At 43.5% G+C, this 16,777-nt stretch overlaps 1 protein-coding gene across 9 annotated transcripts in view; it reads left to right on the forward strand.

Moving 5' to 3' along the window:
* Positions 1–208: 208 nt before the first annotated feature.
* Positions 209–16,777, forward strand: part of TSPAN4 (tetraspanin 4) — a 448,984-nt gene continuing 432,415 nt past the window's right edge. For 6 of the 9 annotated variants that reach the window (XM_067295979.1, XM_067295987.1, XM_067295978.1 and 3 more), the window contains exon 1: positions 4,258–4,473. The gene's annotated coding sequence lies outside the window, so the exon portion shown is untranslated. Of the gene's footprint in view, positions 2,749–4,257; positions 4,792–5,165; positions 5,184–16,777 lie in introns of those variants that run through there. The other 3 variants (XM_067295983.1, XM_067295981.1, XM_067295985.1) reach the window with 3 other exon arrangements.

The following is a 16,777-nucleotide window of genomic DNA, read 5'->3' on the forward strand; positions in this document are numbered from 1 at the left end:
TTTAAAGGCTTGCATCTTTTAACCCCTGAAGTCCAGTTTCAAGCTTAGTATTAGAGATATGATCCTCATGTCTTGCAGTACATCTCTTCCATCTCATTTCTCCAGAGGAGCATAATTCAAAAGCTTCTCAATCAGATCCACGTGGGCTAGGAGCATTCTGCGACAGCAGTATCTCTTCAAACCAAGGGCATCCAGGGCATCTCTATTAATGAACACGAGGGGGGAAAAAAAAAAATCAGAAGCATTTTTAAGTATTCCTAGGCAACATACTGATTACTTTGAGCTTAGTCATAGAGGAAAGCTTGTTTGCAGTTTAAACCAAGTAACTGAGAAATTTAGCATGAGTTGCTAATGTTCTTTTTCATTACTGCAATTGACAGGGTGTTTGCCTGTTCTTCCAGCCTGCAGAAGTACTCATCTTCTGTTAAATGTTGTGTAAGCGACACAACTACCAAACTTTCAGAGGTAAGTCTGCGCGATTCCCATCGGAACAGAACTGTAATACTCCAGGTCTTAAGAATTGCCTCTTCTGAACTAGCCTGCTCACGTGGGCATAAGTTCATCATGGAGTAGCAGGGTTAAGTGAGATGCAAGTATTTTGGTTTTGGAAATAAATTTCTGGTCCTCATAGTTGAAAAGAAACTTGAAAATGGTACATTTTCAAGCCCAATTACTTTATTACAGTAACTCAGTCTTCCTCCTCAAACATGAATTTTTAGAAAAGAGAGGAGTTGATCTGGTTAAAGATCTGAGCAGTCAAGAGGTGTGAATGTAGTTAACAGGAATATAGTTCTGAAACATGTAAAGTCATTTCTTCTTCTCTTAAAAACCTGGACAGTCCATAATTGTCGGTATTAGGTACACCTCCTGCAAGTTTTATGGTAGGAAGTAGCACAAACTTCTCATCGAAGCACTAGACCTCTTACAGACTGGTGACAGCATTTACGCTCTTTAGCGCCAACCTACTAATTATAAAGCCAGTCTGACACTCATTCAAAATTTGACATTTATGAAATGGGACTGAATTCAGATCTTTAGATTTATATTATGCAGTGCAACAATCTAGCATTTGCTTAAAAAAGTTTCATGAGACTGTAATTCTCCTTTAGGAGGAAGCTGATAGCTACCCTTCCTAAGTACTAATGACTGAAAGGAAAACTGCACAAGCAGAACCATGGTGAAAGGTTGTTTGGCTTCATGCAGTACAGCCTAAACACATGCAGTAAACCTGCAGCTTCTGTGATGTTGTCAGTTAGTCTTTCACCATCAAGACAGGACTGCTTCTGCAGTTTGTCTGCAGTGTGCTCAGTATCTTGAAGTGCTTAAATACCAGGGTTTTCATTTTAGAACTAGCATTTGCAAAAGTTACTTAAGAGAACTGTATAAAAAGGCTCCTGTACATTAGAGGAAAAAAAGTTTATGAATAATATTACATGATATTTCTGAAACAGTTGAGAACAAAAACATCTGATTCCTATTAATATCTAAGTTTTAAGAGCTATTTAGAAAGTTCTGAATTTTCAAGTGCAGTTATTGGAGATGCAGAATACTAATAATGGCTACAACATTAGAAGTCATATATACTATAATGTTTCACATAAAACAGCATCAACACTGCAGTTGTTTTCAGTCTCCTCTAGCTTCCATGGACTTGAGAAAAAGAGCAGTTTTAAGGGACAAAGGTTTTTTTCTTTTTTAAACCATAAATTGCTTAGACAAGTTTGATTTATTCCATTCTATCCATCTGCTTCTCAAGTTATCATTAATAGTCATTTTAACACTGCACCATAACATTAATTGTTCAATAGGCATTAACTCTACTTTTGATCTTGTAATACCATAACTCTATTAGCCTGAATAGTCACCCCAGAATTACAACAATGACCATAGCAATTGTTTTCCAACTAAGTATTTATCAATAACAGTGTACATCTTTGTCCTTCACAAATGCAGAGGAACACTAAAGACAAAATAAAAAAATTAAAGTCTAATATTTGGAAAGTAAGAAGTCCTAAGTGTTACCAGAATAGGTATGATAAATTTCAGCATTAGTGAGAAATGATTTGCAGCTACTCATATGTTATGCTTTTTAACTCCATACATGAAAGTCAGATCTGGTGCAGAAACTTTCTAGCTACCTTTAATTTAACAGCTGCAGTATTCTGCTCAGCTACATTTGACAAACTGAGATTTAAATGCACTTCCAAAAAGGCCCCTCACAAAAGTGGTGAGACTTGAAAGGTAATGAATGATTTTCACAGATCACTTGTTTAATGAAACTCATAAAAGGTAGGGGGAGACAGGATGGGACAGGACATCTTTTCCCCAGAAATTCCACCTGAAACAGTGAGAAGCACAGAAATGAATCATAGCTTCCCACAAGTTTAGATAAGGCTTAAAAAACAAAGCATTCCTTCCCTGCCTATTCTGTGCTCCGCTGTCTGGCATTTGGCAAGAGAGAGTCCTAAACCATAAAAACCTGTTCAGATTTACCCTGGAGAAGGGGTAGTGAAATCTGTGTTGTTTACACACATTCTTCTGATAGTTCATAGGCATAAGTCCATTTTAAAACCTATTAGTAACCCTAACTATTTAAATGAAAAGCAAATATTCTTTTAATAAGTTATACTTATTGTTAACCACAGCAAAGGCAGACATGAGGCAACATTCCACTGAAGCGTTTCACCGTGACTTCAGGAAGCTCCTGATCTTCTAGGATGGTGTTTTCCATTCTCTTGATTTGTAAAGGTCAGTTTGTTTTTTTCCTCCATGCTTAAACTTGATGACAATGTAAACACTTTACGGAGTTACTTTTCACAGACTCTTAAAGTAGTCCTACCATAGCTAGACTCTCCCTGAACTATTAAAAGACAATTCTGGTCATACAAAGGACATGTATACTTTTTCAAATAGAACTGTTATGGTTATCAGGTATTTAGAACAGTTAAGCTGCCCCCCCTTCCCATCTCCAAACCAGATTTTGAAATAAAATTAGCAAAACTAGATAGTAAATATGAAATACTGTTAAGGAAATTTAAAAGGGGTATACATTGTTACCAAGATTAGTTATTTCTTTTACTTGTAACTTCCTTTCCCTTTAAAAAAAAGGGGGGGGGAGAAACACCATTATAATGCACAGGTGCAAAAGTTGTGTACCTGCTTCTTCCCCTTCTGTACGAGGTTAAATATTTGAAACTGTTCGAGTTTCAAGGATATGATTTGACAACTTCCACGCTGCCACCCAGAAAGATTCAATAGGTAAATGAGCACTTCCTTAACTCTTTATTTAACCAGAACTTTGAAATTTTAATAGTTATCATCAGAATAGATTTATGGTTTTCAGGTTCTTTACAGCCATTTCATTAGGCCCTGATCCTGCCCTTACATTCTTAATGCATTGTGCCATCTCACCTAAAATGAGAGTCAAAGAAATGCAGGAATAATACCCACCCTTCTGTATACTCTGCTTGCAGAAGGCCAAGATAGGCTTCCCACTTGTTTCCAACTATTTTGCCGCACGTAAAACATCTGACCGGGATGATCATTTTTACACAGTTACTGTAACATATATATATATATATATATAAAAATGCAATATAATACTTTTGCAAAATGACTACGTGTCACATTCACCTATGCAAATCTAAGGAAGGAAACTCAGGCCTGTATAAATCTCAAACAGCAGCGGGTAACACAACGGTAAGCAAGAAACGCGGCCGAATCACGGGGGCGCTGAATTACAGCGCAGCGACGCGGCAGCTCTGACATTTCGGCCACAGCTTTTCGGGGACCCCACTGCCACCCGCGGGCCGGCTCGGACGCTCTTTAGGCCACAACGGGAGGGACAAGATGGACAGCACCGAGCACCGGCCGGCTGGGAAACCGGCCCGGGAGCGCGGGAGGCGCCTGGGGTCGGGCTGGGCTCCCTGGGGAAAGGCCGGCCGCAGCTCGCCCACAAGCGCGACCCTGGCGGGGGGGGGGGGGGGGAGCGCGGAAGGCAGCGGCCCCTCTGAGGGCCCCGGGCACGGTCTCACCGGTCCCTCGATGCAGCTCCTACCGTAACGGCTCCGCCGCACTCCCGTAACGGCCGCCCGGGCGCTACCACTGCGGCGAGCTGGGGGGAGGCACCGCGCCGCCGGACGGGCGGACTCTGCGGGCGGCCCGGGAGGGAGAGGCTCGCGCACCCCTCTAGCCCGCGCAACCCGGCGGGGTGGTATCGGCCGAGCGTACGGCGTCCCGGATGGCTCAAGAAAGTGTGCGCGCGGGGCGGGCTTGTTTTCGCGTTTCGCGTGTGCCTCGCTGAGTGGCAGCTGGGGCGCCCGGAGCGCAGAGCGGCAGCGGCGGTGGTACCGGCGAGCGCGGCGTCCGCTCCTGCTCCTCCTTCTTCTCGTTCCTAGGCGGGCGGGCAGGCACTTGTTGCTTCGGAAAAGGGGCTTCTGCAGCTGCAAGACTTCTCCTCCCATCCTGGTTGAGGTACTGAAGTCGTCCAGGGTGGGAAGCGCAACTGGTGGCTGTAGCCCGGCGCCAGTGAGCGCTGCCTGGCGGGGGGCGGCGGGCGCGAGGGGACTCCGACGGGCAGGGCTGTGGGACCAGGTCGGGGAGCCCCGCGGGCAGTGCGTCCGCCTCTCCTCTCCCTCCGCCCTAGGCGAGAAGCGTCTGCGGCGCAGGGGTGTCAGCGGGGGTGTCTGGCGTGGCTCCCCGGATGGTTTAAGAGACGAGTGAGGGCGGCCGTGACTGAGAACCCGCTGCGGAGCCTGTCCCCGCAGCGGGCAGAGACCCCCGCCGCCGTCGGTGGGGAGCGGCCGGCTGCGGTGCGCGGGGGGCGTTTCGGGCTGCACGGCCCTGGGCGCCTCACGCTCTAAGGACGGGGGGAGAACCAGGGCACCCCCTTTCCTGCAGGAAGGGCGCAGCGGGGGTCGCGGGGGCGGAGGGGCCTCGTGGGGGGCCCGGCCGGGGATCGCGCGACGGCTGGGGGGGCGGCACCCCAACGGTCGGCGGTTCGAACCCCAACGGTCGGCTCGCGGCGGCGGTTCGAACCCCGGCGGTTCGAACCCCAACGGTCGGCTCGCGGCGGCGGTTCGAACCCCGGCGGTTCGAACCCCAACGGTCGGCTCGCGGCGGCGCTCGTCGCCGTGGCCCGTCTCTGTCGAGAAAAGTGGCTGTAGAAACGCTCTCGGTCCCAAGTGAGTTATTTCTCTCTCTCTGCACAGCCCGGGCAGTGTTTACTTTTTCTTTAAAGGAAATATCTCCCTTGAAACTCGGTCAAGTTGGGGACACTCGTGATTTCACGTTTGTTTCTAAACTGGGATCAGATTGAACTTGGCAATGTCCCATATAACTTTTAAAATTATTCAGTCTTGTTGTGAGCTGTGCGTAGCTAAAATAAAAATGATGCAGTTTAGCAGGAGCATATGCCATCCTCGAGTTATTGCCTCCTGTTCAGGTATTGTTGGTGCAACCTGCCTGAATAGGAGGGTTTTTCCCCTGTATCTGAGGGGCAAGGGATGGATGTTCCCTCTACTTAGAATGCAATGTTTAGTTGCAGCCAAAACTGCCAATTTTATTGGGTATCCCAAGCTGGGGAGGTTTGATAGTGCAGGATAGTACAGCTTGAAATTGTTTACTGGTATTCCATTAATCTGAGGATTGGGGAAGTACTAGGCACAGACTGTGCTTAGCAAAGGGAAGCATGCTGTGATGACCACAAACTTTAGGAACAGACCCTGCTATTCTGGAGACTCTGGGATGAAGTATTAATCTAAACACTGTCAATCCTTATTGTTCTCTTGTTACAACTTTAGGGTTATGCTAATTGTCCTTGGACAGAGCAGAAATTCTCCAAAAGTGTTTTATTTTCCTGCTAAAGTATCTCTGAGTTGATACAGTGCACAGCACAGAGCCATTACTGCCTGACTTGTAAATAATTGTGTCTTAACGCACAGCTTATGTTAATACGTCTTTCGTGACTATTTTTTGAATGACTGGATTATTGACCTTCTGCATAGAGACGGCAGACCTATCTTGAACTGTAAAAGAGCAAATACTTTCATTTTTAACAAGAATTTGAGACTGAAAGAGATTTTTACGATTCTGACTGTTAATGAAAAGACGATAATTTTTGCAGTCACAGGAACAATAATTATACTCAGTTGTGAACAGAGTGAATTGACTTGGCATGGAGAGTAGATGAACCTCCTGTGATCTGTAGATTATTATCATTATTATTGTAGGCCAGTAGGAGCCAAACTGTGTCTTTTCTTTTTATCCTTTGATTTTTTTTTCCCCCCCCTTGGCTGAGAATTTAAAGATTGTGCTTTGATGCATTTTCAGCACCAGGGCTCCAAAGTAATTTTCTTGCTGAACTGTGCAGTGAAGGCAGTTGGGTCTGGAAATGGAAATTTGCAATTGGGAATGAGAAGGAGGAGATGCTGTCACAGGGGTTTCATGGTGAGCCACGTCATTAGAGGTAGCTTAGGGTCTTACAGCTGCCTTGTGGAAATGTGGTTGTTTTTTCAAAAAAAAAAAACAAAATCGAATTTTAACTTTCAGACCTAGCTCTCAGATATGACTTTGTTTGGCATCTTTTTCCAAGAAAATTTTACTCTGCTGTTCTCACACTATTATTTTTAACATCTGTTGCATCTTTTCTGGATAACCTGCTTTGACTGGGTGATGGGCTTAAGGATCTAATGGATCTTTTATGGCTCTAACTTCTTTGATCCTAGAAAATGTAAGGATTTTTATGATCTGTGACCTGGAAAGATTGCTACGTACTGAGAACATTCTCTGCCCAACTTCTGCTTAATCTGACTGTTTGCCAAACCACAGTAGACTGTTTAAGAGTTGGGGGGGAGGAGGGAGAGGGAGTGATGTGCATACATGTGACTGTTAAGAATCAAAGTCAGTGTTTTATGGGCTGTAGTTCATGCTGATTAGGGTGGTTGTGCTACTTTGTCAGGTGTATAGTTGAGCCCCCATTTGTGGTATTCCAGCTTCCAACTGCTCTTTTTCAGGTGAGCGGGGTACTGCTGACATTCAGCTGCTGCGTTTTAGTACTTACTAAAACTAGGTCTCTTTAAACATCCTTCTGTGCAAGAATTGGAGTTATTGCTAATTCTAAAACTGTGCAGTTCTTTCTCGGAATGTTTGTAAGTTCTCATCGCCGCCTTGGCCTCTCACCACTTCCAGCAAGTGGCAGTCACCAGACTTCTGATTCTTTGGACCTTCAGAAGACTGTCAGTCAGGGAACCCATCAGGGTGTTCCTCAACATTGAGCAGAGGAGACTTGCCCAGAGCTAAGAGAGTTGAAATAAATTTGAAAACTTGGACTGGTTTTCCAATGTGCTGCTGGAGCAGCCTCAGCTCTGTGGTTTCGTTGTGGCACTGAAGGTAATAATGTATCCCACTTCCTGATTAATGCGGTGTAGACCTTCTATCTGTGGTCTGAACAGCTTTTGAAAGCCAACAATCTTCCATCCTGCCATCACTGGTTGGGTTGAGGCCCAGTCTTGGCATTTGTTGTGGATTTAGACCTACAAAATGCACCTGGGCATGATTGTTCTTAGCAGTGAGTACTGAAATCCTCCAGCTGTGACTGAGAAGTAGATCCTCCTTTCTACTCTTCTATCCACAAAATGTAAGGGAATACATTGCAGCTTGTTTAAAACAATGCAGCTTGTTTAAAGCAAACAACAACAACAAAAAAATCTGGTCAGTTTGAGTGACCTGAGTGACTGAACTACTCTTAAAGTACTTCTATAGTTTGAGTGGTAAGATGGCTTCCTGCAGTTCATGTTGGCAGAATGTCTTCTGTGACCTTGCCTCTGTAATTAGTGCTGTAGGAAGGAGTTGCGGGATCTCTGCATTTGTGCTGGTAGTGTAAGAAACTAATGGCTTGCAGTTTGGACTTTTTTTTTTTGGTACTTTTTGGGTTGCACTTGTGCACCCTCATACTCTCACAGGTCTGGAGACTTCACTGCTTTTCAGCTTTCATAGTTGTTCCCATTCTTTTGACTTTGCTCATTTCTGCATACATGTAGATAGTCTCAGAACTGGAGACCGGGGTCTTTTAAGATCTGACTTGGCAGTTAGGTAGGAGTTGTATTCAAGGGGAATATATTGTCATTTAAATTAAAGACTTTTTAGAATAATTCCTTTTCAGTAAAGGGGTATTTTTGGCACGGTTGACCTTGACTTGCAACTTTCTAAAAATCTCCGGATAGTATATAGCCCTGTTGGCTCTGCTTCTAGTTAGAAGCATTGTTTCCTGTTTCTTCCTGTGGTCAATTATAAAAAAGAATGTTATCAGTTTTCATTTTGCCTCTAACTCATCAGAACTGCATGCATGATTGCAAAAGTTGGTGGTATTGTATTCAGTGTTGTACTCCTGATCTTTCAACAAGCCGTAGAGGGAAGAACCCTAAGAGAAAAAGACTTGCATGAATGTTCAAATGAGTGGTTAAACAGGATATGATCAGGAGCTGAAAAGTGACATGGAAAACTTAACAAGTACTTAGAAGCAGAGAGACAGAGGGAGAGGGAATTGAAAAGAAAAACGCAGACCAAAACTTTGCTGCTGCTTTCTTGGGCACATTCTCCAGTTCAAATCTATTGAATCCAGCAAACTTGCTGTTGGGCTTTCTCTTATCTTGGCTGACTATCCAGAGTGTGTCATTCATCCCTTTCCACAAGAGGGAAAGAAAAGTGGCTCCCTCTGGAGCTACCTAGTGTGACTTGGGAAGGGCTTCCCTTCTTTCCGGCTAACACTGGCTGAATCAAGGAGCAAAGACTGAGCTGGAATCTTGATTTGTTTTTGCCTTGTACTTTTGAGTGGGTACCTTTCTGCTGCATTTTGTTCCCATCTTCCCCCCAGTTCATGGGATACATTTTTATTTGTGATGGTGGGGAGGTGGAGAAAGCCAAGAGGGAGAGGCAGGGATGGTGGAAGGAGGAAAGACTTGTATACTGTGTAGAGCTTTATGTTGTTTAGTTACCCCTTATGCTGTTTAATAGCTGCTCAGGCCCCTGGATTTAGTGAAACAAATACTGAAGCTGCTAAGCAAATGGAAATGAAGAGAAACATCTCTAAGCTGGGGATGTGACTGCAGCTTCACAGTAATACCAGACAAGCCTGATGCTGCTGATTTCATTACAAGCAACATTCGGTGCCTCAAAGCAGGGTTTAATACTTTCTATATATTTCTTTTAAATATGCTGACCTTATCTGGTAAGCCTGTAATATTTGTTGCAATGAAGAGCAGCTGCTGCATAAATACATATATAATATTGGTTGCCAATTCTGAAAGCTGTGCTGAGACTGTGACTTGTTTGAAGTGGGGTTGCTATTAAAGGCAGGTGGCAGGATATTTATTGTACACCTTGTTAATTGCTTGTTTTTCCTGCTGTAATTGGCTTCCTAATGGGGGCAGAATACACTTGATTTTGCACACAAAGCTTCATTAGTGACAACCGATGGAAAGGATTCAGAGGGTAGGATTTATATGAAACATATATATTGAGTAACAGATGTCTATGTTAAATAGAATATATTAGGAAGTCCCATAGATGCATCCAAAAATACAAATGTTTTGCCATGAAATGGTGTAAGGTGTCCTTGTGTTAGATGTAAAGCTCATTGCCTATTACTTGAAGGGGAACAGGGTAGCTTGCTACTTTTGTGGGTCAGAGACTATGTTCTGCTTCCCTGGACAAGAGTTAGGATGTTGGGATAGTGGTCTGTGCTTGGGACTCTGACAGCCTATGTCTAATCATAAAGATGTTTTTAATGAACCTTGTGGAATGTCTAGAAATTGTTTCTGCTGAGAAGCTAAGAAACTGGGAGGAGATGGGGAACAGTGGCAGTGCTTAGTAGTTTCCTAAGATTTATGGAGCCTTCTTTGTTGCTAATCTACTTTAGAACTATTTCAGGTGTGCTCTCATTCACACTGGGCCCTTGGAAGCAGTGACTAGGTATGGGGATGTGTAGTTGGACCATCTGTATTTTCAGGATGTTCCTTGCTGGGCCTGTTTTTTATGTGACGTATGGGCTCCTTAGTGTAAGAGACCAGCCTAAGAACTGTCTGTTGATGGTCTGCCAGTTCTGTGCTTTTGGGGTTACTATGCTCTTGTGATAAGGTACCTGTAGAACAGTCATAGCAGGCAGGTGAGTTGTAATTTTATATGTGTGTGTGTGTATCTATATATAAATTATAGAAAAGAATAGATTGCTCTTCACAGAAATGGCTTGCGTCACCCTTAGCCCCCCCCCTTTTTTTTTTTCTTAAAGGAATTGAGATGGGAATGGAAAAAATGCCTCTTCTGCTCCCTCACTTCTCTGCTTCGCTAGATTATCAGTATTTAACCAGTTTAGGGCTAGTTTTGTCCGTCATGTTTGTTCTCAGCAAGGTCGTTTCAAGGCAGAAGTGTGATCTTTCCTGGCCTTGGATTGACGTGTTTTATAAGAAAAAGCCTTTATTGCATGCGTATATCACAGCCTAATTGACTGTTTCATGTTTAGGAAAAGAAAAAGTAATATCCTAAGGCAGCGTTTTAATCAAAAGATCACAGGAAGTGCCCATCGGCTCTGCTCTTCCATGCAAGTGTCCTTAGATGGCAAAATAATCCCCTTTCTTGAGGATAATGCTTTCCATTTCTGCAGAATCTTTCCTCCTGGAGGAAAGGAGGACTCTGGTGTTTAGGTGAGGCCAGGGCTTGTGAGATATTACTGAGGAGAAGTCAAGTATTGATGTTTGTAGGGAGAAGCTTCAAGGTGGTGATATTCTTCCATGTTGAAGGCAATATGTGTATTCCCATTGTGCTCACGGATGTACTTTTGTCTCTGATGTACTTCCTGTCTTTGGCTGGGAACTCTTTTCTCCAGGTGTATAAGCAGAATTTAAAGCGCTGATGGGAGAGAACCTGTTTGAAGAGACTACAGCAAAATGGTTGTCTTGTGATTGGGTGCCTTGCCACCTGGGAGTCCCTGAAATCCAGTGAAAAGGAATGGGAGGATTTTCTAACTTATTTTTGAAGTCTTATCTTGGAGACTGTCATAAGTGTTGCTGGATGTTTTTGGAACAAAGAATAGAAGAGCTGCCCCTGCTGGAGGCTGTACTTTGGGCCTTGTGGTGACACTTGTGTTTGCATTAAACTTGCTGCTTGGGCTGTCCCTTCCGTCTGTTTTCTAGCCAGTCTTGATTCTTGCAAGCCTTGATGGTAACGGGAATCAAAAATAGTTGTCATGAGTCAGATCAAAGGTCCATCTTACCCCATACCTTGTCTCTGAAAGTGGCCAGTAGTGGCAACTTAAAGAAGCAGATAAGCCTAAAAAGTAAGTGTGCAGTAGTAATTCAGCAGGGATGCTTCTCCCAGCCTCCAGAAATGTGCAGATCAGGAACTTCTTGAGACAAAGATGGGTATGTTTTGTGTTTTATGAAAGCCTTGTTTAACTGCAGTCTTGTTCCAGAACTGACTGGTTAAGGAAGGGAATACAGTCCCTTTGTTTGGGAATGGCTGCCTATTGTGTCTGGGTTAAGGTGCTGTATAGACACTAGATATCCTAAATCAACTCCAGAGCTACCGCTGCTGATGTGCTGCATGCTGGTGAAAGGCAATTTTTTTTTTTTTTCTGGAAGATGTCCTTGTTGGCAAGCGGAGCCTGAGGTCCCCTAATATAAGGGGCTTCTAGTGTAGGTATAGAGAGGTGGATCACTAGTCAACACGGCGAATGTAATGTCATCGCTCAGATGAGCAGGCCGTCATGTACCTACCATTGTGCTGTCCATAAGGAACATTCTGTTGCTCTGTTTATTGAGCTGTTGTTTTTAAAATTAAAAAACAGCCAAATGTTTCATAAAATATTAAGAGGCGCTACTTTAGTGTATCTCATCAGATTAAGCATGTCACTTTATGTGTCCTTAGGGTGATGAAGCCGATCAGCTTGGTGGTTCTCTCACCTTAAGGATGCATTGAGGCGACATGCTTCGTCTCACAAGAGATGCTGAAGCTATCATACTGCAGAACCAGTAACCATAGGGGTCCTGCACTTAAACTGCAGATTCTAAAATGAAACTTTGCAGAAGGGATACAGTTTACTGTGGCATGAGTGAATTCTTTTTTGTTAGTGTGGTATTTTCTGGAGAAACTTTAAGATAATACAGTGGTAGACATGCTTTGTAACTGCTCTGTAGGGGAAAAAAAAGAGAAATTAGTGCATATTTTGTATGAAAAACAAGAACTGTTATGTTTTAATGGGTGAAGGGGAGGAAGCCTCTACATTCTCCTAACATGTTTGCTTTTTTTTCTTTTTTTTTTTTCTTCTTTCATTCAAGAACTAATTCCAGCATTTTAATTACAACACAGTAGTGGCACTGGAGTATAGACAGTTGGGAAGCAGTGGGGTGTAGCTGCCCCAGGATTAGAAAGATGAGGGAGGATCTCCAGCTTGCTGGAGAGATGCACTGGAGGCCTGCATGCTGGTGAAGCAGTGTGTTGGAGTTGGGACTGGGCTGTGGAGAGCTAGCTTTCTCTGAGCTTTTCAGCAGTTTTTGGCTCTACCTAGCAGTACTAGCATCTTCAGAGAAGCATATGTAATAATACTTGGGTGTGCTGTAACATACCGGGATACATAGTCATGAAGTTTGAATAAACTGAAGATGCAAGGGAAACTTGAAATCTGAATGTCCTGCCTGTTTTCAGTGTGTGCTGCCTCTTTAAATCTAATAAGCAATGGCATGTGTGGCATGTAACTCCTGCATTCCCTCTGCACACAGGTAAAACAAATGGGCACATCAGGGAACAGTTATTCAGGAGTGTGTTCTGAAGGGCAGCAGTTCCTTTGTCTGATCTGATACGCTGCTGCCGCTATGCTTGGTGGTGGTGTGAGGGAATAATAAAGTAAAGCCTTCAATCATATGACCTCATCAGGGAGGGTTGTCTGTAGTGATTGGTAAGTCCTCTTGGAACAATAGGCTGCTTGAGCTGTGCCCAGGGTCGAATGGTTTTGACTGGGGTTTTGCATTCATTTTTGGTCTAAGTTTAAAAAAAAAAACAAAACAGGAAGATCAAGGTTGCAGATTTGTTTGCAACCTGCCTTCAAATCTCTGCCTCGTCTAAAATAGTACAACTGTACATCCCTCTGTTCTCTCCCACCCTTCCAAACAGAGAAACAGATAACCTTAAAGCTCTTCGGAAAGTATTTTTTGAGGGATGAGCTTAGCATTTGGAAGACCTCCAAATTATTTTGACTCCTTAAATTGTCCCTCTCTCCAAAGTAGCTGTAAAACAAAGACATCTTTCCTCCTTTCACCCTTGCACCTCCCTGGCCTGATGAGTAGCATGTTAAATGAATGTTATGGGACATTGGTTCTCTTACCCCCCCCCCCCCTTTTTCTTTTCCTGCAGGTCTCTTGTATGACTGCTTCACTTCTCTGCTTCATTTGTGACATTTGTCATCCTCTGTAGAGGGCTCTAAGAACTGAAAAGCTTAATATTAAAAAATGCTTGTTTTTTTTATAAAAGACTTTTTTTGTTCCTGTTCAGTGAAACATCTGTGAAAATGAATGTTTGTGTGGGATTTTGCTTAGCTCTGTAATAAGTAAATCATGCAGTGGTTTATCTGTAGGATGGGTGAATGTCAGTTAGTCATGTGCAGTGTTATACAAAGGATGCCACCTGTTTGCATCTGGGCCAGAGGTGTATTTGGATGTCTTTGCATTTGGCCACAGGAGATTTAGCTCAATAAAGGAGCAGAAAATACATCCCTGATGCGTGGGGTCAGTTTAAAGCGGAGATGTTCAGTCATCTTAAAATGCATGCTGAGCAAATACACTTTCCCTTCTATCCCGCTCTCCTTTTGGAGCGGCAGAACAAAATAGGGTGTGGGTCAAAGAATGGCTTTTCCCCCATCAACGTGTAGCTGCTTTGTGGATGGAGGAAGCGTTTGTGGAATACAGGGGAGCTGTTGCTGCTGGCTGAAGGTGTTTCCCCCCAGCATACCATCCTGGTGTAGAGCAGTGCCCTCTTTCAAGCATTCCTGGCTTCAACGACAGTGGCAGTGGGCTAGGGCTGTGGTGCAGTAGGATTTTTCTGGGCTGCTACTGCTGCTTAGGAAATCTGCCTTTGTCAGAGTGAATCAGGACACGAGGAGGAAAGGGACTGTGGGACGACTGGGACTTCTGTCACACACACACAAGAAAAATAATTTCTTCCTCAGAGAATGGATATGAGGATGCCTTTATATCGGAGAGTAGGAACTGCCCAGAAGATCCTGCTCCCCGGCTAGAGGTGAGGAAATGAGAACCACATGGTGTCAACTTAAAAGTGGGAGAGGAGATTTCGTTGTCTAGATGCTGTGGCAGGCTTGTGAAGCATTTGGTTTCTGAGAGTGATCTGTGATCTTTTACTGTTCTGTTAGAATTTTTTTGTTTGCATGCTCTCTCTGTCAGTGAATGACCGTTCCATTTTGGCAGTGCCCTACTGTTTAAATTATGGTTAGGGCCAGTTTATTGTGGACCTGTTTGACATCAGTTTTACTGCTTGCTTGCAGTCTTGCTCTGCTGCAGGATTGTCATTGCAGTGCCTTTTGGGCATCTACTCTGCTGTCAACTGGCCTGGCTCCTAGGAGCTTGAAAAGCTGTTTGGAGATTCCTCTGGGAGCCTCAGGGAGTTGCTGGAGAGAAGTCAAATTCTCCAAGTTCCTGAGAAAGCTGTCATAAGCCTTGTGGCTGTTGGATTATATCCAAACCCTTTATTCATGGGACCCATGATGAGCCATTGCTTGACAATAAAGGTTTTGGGTTCCTTTATACTCCTTTATGAAAGGAGATCTAGATCTGGGCCAATACTACATTGTTTTGGTCAGTGCAAGAACACAGAAGATTCTGTGTATCAAAGACTTTACAGTTTTAGTAGCCTTGTTTTTCTAGCTTTTTCTTTTTTCTTTTTCTTCCCTAGGGCCCTTTCTCCATGCACCCAGTTCACCTGTTACAGCTTCAGTCTAAGCAAAGTGATTTATTCAAAGTTGTACTGCTTTTGCACAGTGTGGCTTTAAGCAACTGGAAGCCTCATCTACCATGCAGTACACTGATTCCGATGGCAAATGCTGCCATGGAAGAGTGAACTGGGCTTTACTGCCTTATTAGTTATTTCTTAAGGTGAGGAAAATGGTTTTGATGATGCCTCCTCTTGGTATTTTCTCTCTCTTTCTCTCTGTGTGTGTTAACTCTGCCTTTGCCCGTGAGTGACTAGTTCTGTTGGGTAGACTTTCATGTATGGGTTGCAGAATATGCTTATTTACTCCACCTCCTCGTCATATTTACTCCCATCAAGAGAGCTGCCAGTTTGTTTGCCTAGTTGCCTCTGTAGTAAAATGAACAAAGTTAGAACTAGCTTATATGCCTCACAGAGAGCCCTTGAGTTTCCTTTTTGCTGCTGGTTCAGAACTTTGTTCTACTTCCTGGAGGACAGTGTTTGGTACAGGCAAATTTTGAATAACTAGTGACTAAGTTTTCATTTCCCCTGGGAAAGTGTTACTCCACCCTAACAGCTTTCATTCTGTGGAAATCTGTCTTGGTGCAACTGTTTCCCTGGTTTTAGTTTAGTCCAATTGCCCTAAACTCTAATCACTCAGTAAAAATGGGTGGATTAAAAAGTTGTCCAGAATAGTACTGAAATGCCAAGAATGTGCACTCAAAATTATTTCAAATACTTGAATTTAAAATTAGATATGTTGGTACATTAAAATTGTTTGGTACATCTTCTCTCTGTTTGGGACTGAGCTGGGATGAAATCCAAAGCCGTGCGGGATCCCTGGAAGGAAAGGCACAATGTGAATTGAAGGAGGAAAAGTCAGTCTGAGTTTCAGTTTGGCTTTGACTTTGCTGTCTCTGAATGTGTGCCAGCTATGGATGAACAGCACTAGGACAAATATTTAGATGCTACTGTGCAGCCTATAAAAGCTTCTATTCAGTGACATGCATTGCAGATCTCATACCTGGTCTGAAAAATCGTGTGTCTGTCAGATCCCACACCACTCAATTTGGGCAAATGCTTTGCCACCTCTGAAACGTGTCTGCATTAGCTTGCAGAGAGCTTGCTGGGATTCAAGGCTTGGTTTTGTCTGTTTCTCTTTGTTTTTGACTTGCCTTTTGGAGATAGAATAATCAAACCCAGAAAAGCCCTCCCAAAAATGTTGCTATTGCAGCTGATATATTGATGATTTTAGCAGTTATTGAAGTGTTTAAAATTGGGAACTTGGTTGTTTCAATATGAAATATTTGAAAACTTACATATGTTAGAACTCTAGTAGAGCTAAAGCATTAGGTCGCCTAGGTGGATATCAGCAAATGAGTTGGGTGATATGTTTCTGAGTCCCAGTTTGGAAGAGCTGGGGTGTAAGGAACAGATTGAAAACACTGTGGAAAAAGAAACCCTTCTGAAGCCTGATACGCCAATATGCCTTAGTTTTTATGGCTTCTGAAGGGTCAGAGTGGATACACAAATTTGAGGGTTTGGGGAGGAATGAAGTCTCAGAGTATGCAAAAAGACAGTCTGGTATTTAGCATCTTTGTGTGTAAATGTGTGTGTGTGTGCAGACAAAGAGCAGAGAGTGACTGAATAGTTTCTAGATTTACTGTGGAACAGTTTGCATCACCACAGATGCACAAGAAGTTGCTGCTCATCAGTCTGGCCTTGACTTGTAATAGCTGTTTGTAGTGTTGGGAAGGATCACTGGAGTGCAGTGGATCTGGTACCATTTCCCAGCTCTCAGCCTGCCACT

The sequence above is a fragment of the Apteryx mantelli genome, chromosome 4 (genome assembly GCF_036417845.1).
Source record: "Apteryx mantelli isolate bAptMan1 chromosome 4, bAptMan1.hap1, whole genome shotgun sequence".
In the NCBI taxonomy this organism is placed as follows: domain Eukaryota; kingdom Metazoa; phylum Chordata; class Aves; order Apterygiformes; family Apterygidae; genus Apteryx; species Apteryx mantelli.